We start from the raw sequence: 2,599 nt of genomic DNA, 5'->3' as shown, positions 1-2,599 counted from the left end.
CCACACCCACTCAGCTTATCTACTTTCTTCGCCTGATTTCAGGTTCAAAACACATTCTCCTGGATCCCTGAATGGTGCATTGGTTGAGAGCTTGGCTTCTCTAACCAGAAGGTCAGCAGTTTGAATCCACCACCTACTCCTTGAAAACCCTATGGGGCAATTCTACTCTGTCCTACAGGGTCGCTATGAGTCAGAATCGACTAAATGGCAAAGAGTTTTATTTTTTAGCACATTCTCAAAAAAACCAATTGTACTGCTGTCGGGTAGATTCCAACTCATAGTGACCCTATAGGACAGAGTAGAACTGCCCCATAGGGTTTCCAAGGCTGTAAATCTTTGTGGAAGCAGACAGCCACATCTTTCTTCCATGGATTGGATAGTGGGTTTGAACCGCTGACCTTTCAGTAAGCAGCCGATCACTTTAACCACTGTGCTACCAGGGCAGCAACACATTCTTCTGTACTATAAAATTTACTAATTATTATGTAAATCATCTTTTCCCTTCAAAGAAGGCAAATGTTTTTACTCTTTGTACATAAGTATATTTAAAAGAATGATTGACTCATAGAAGGAAATTCATAAACACATGAGTAATACATTTATGCTCACTATTCCCTATGGAGGCACACAGACAAGGTCCAAAGCCCATGATGTGATTTATAGAACCATATGATGCATCAAACTGTAGAAAAGATTTTGCATATTTTTTTCCATGTCCTATGTAGGGCATATTTCACATCTTTGTTCCTCAAACTATAAATCAAGGGATTCAACATGGGGATAACCAGGGTGTAAAATATGGAAGCCACTTTGTCAGTGTCAAAGGAATGACTGGACTTGGGCTGCATGTACATAAAGATTAAAGTCCCGTAGAACACTACCACCACGGTCAGGTGGGATCCACAGATGGAGAAAGCCTTGTGCCTGCTCTCAGCTGACTTCATCCTGAGAATGGCTACAATAATTAGTAGGTAAGAAACAAGAACAGTTAGAAGAGATGAAATCAAATCAAAAGATGCTAAGATGAGAATGATCAATTCAATTTCATTTGTGTTTGAGCAGAGCAAATATAATAAGGGGAGACTGTCACAGTAGAAATGCCTGATGACATTGTAGCCACAGAATGATAAATTAAAAATCTTTATGGTGATGAGAAGAGAAACAAATGTGCTGTAGACATAGGGGATTGCCACCAGCACCCAACATGTCCTTTGTGCCATGATGACTGTGTAGAGCAGAGGGTTACAGATGGCCACATAGCGGTCATAAGACATTGCTGACAAAATAAAAAGTTCAGTAATTATGAACACGAGAAGGAAAGCTAGCTGTACAGCACAAAAATAATAGGAGATTGTATTTTCATCCACAACAAAGTTTACTAACATTTTAGGTCCCACAGTTGTTGAATAACCAAGATCAGTAATGGCCAGGTGCCTGAGAAAAAAAGTACATGGGTGTTTGTAGCTTGAAATCTATCTTGGTGAGGATGATCATGCCCAAGTTGCCCACCACTGAGATCACGTAGATGATGAGGAGCAGTCCGAACAATGGAGCCTGCAGCTCAGAGTGATCTGTGATTCCCATCAGAATGAACTCATTCAGCATTGTTAGATTGTGTTTTTCCATCTTGGTATATGAGGAAACCTATTAAGGATAGAGATATCAGCATAGTCAATAGGTTTTATATAGTATCATCTGGTAGATTTTTAGCATACAAAGACAATGTACTAAATGAATAAGATAAATCTAAACTTTCCAATATAAGTATTTGAAAGTAATCCCACCTCCCACAAATAAAGCATAGATAGGTAAAGATAGAGATAAAGAAGGAAAGGGACAGAGGGAAAGGTAGAGAGAAAGAGAAAGCTAACTTGTTATTGGTTGGGGAAAGTTTGTTCCCCAGAGAACATTTGTTAATAATTGGGACATTTTGGATGTCACAGCTAGGAGAACGGTACTAGCAGTATCTAATGGACGCCTGGGATGTTACTAAACATTCAATCATATACAGGGTAACTCCCCACAATAATAAAATTTCCAGTCCAAAATGTCACTAGGGCTGAAGTTGAGATACCCTGATATAGATATAGAAATAGATGGAGATAGGTATAGACATAGACATAGAGATAAAGCTAGAGATATAGATACAGATAAAAGTGCAGGTATAGGTATAGGTGTAGGTTTAAGTGTTCGTGTACATGCACATGCATGTATACATATACATAGATGGGATCCCTGGTGGAGCAGTGGTTAAGAGCTTGGCTGTTAACCAGAACGTCAGCTGCTCCTTGGAAACCCTATGGGACACTTCTACTCTGTCCTATAGGGTCTGTATAATTTGGAATCAACTCTATGGCAATGAACTTGTTTTTTTGTTCTTGTGTTTTTGTTTTTGTTTTTTGTTTTTTTTTAACGCATGTATATATATGTGAAGTAAAAATAAAAAAGTTAAAAATTTTGGGTGTTAGGTATATGGATGGCTACTAAACTTTCTGTTTGTCATTTATATAATGACAATGACTTAATGACTGAAACAACATACTTCACAGGTATTGAACACGTGTATTAACAAGTAATATCAATAGATTGTGATGGGGAT

The 2,599-nt window shown here is 38.2% G+C and overlaps 1 pseudogene; it reads right to left on the bottom strand.

Moving 5' to 3' along the window:
- Positions 1-677: 677 nt before the first annotated feature.
- Positions 678-2,056, bottom strand: LOC101352497 (olfactory receptor 8K3-like; annotated as a pseudogene).
- Between the last annotated feature and the right edge of the window lie 543 nt (positions 2,057-2,599).

The sequence above is a fragment of the Trichechus manatus genome, unplaced genomic scaffold (genome assembly GCF_000243295.1).
Source record: "Trichechus manatus latirostris isolate Lorelei unplaced genomic scaffold, TriManLat1.0 scaffold00236, whole genome shotgun sequence".
NCBI lineage: Eukaryota > Metazoa > Chordata > Mammalia > Sirenia > Trichechidae > Trichechus > Trichechus manatus.
The sequence above is the reverse complement of the archived record's forward strand: the minus strand, read 5'-3'. Positions and strand labels throughout refer to the sequence as shown.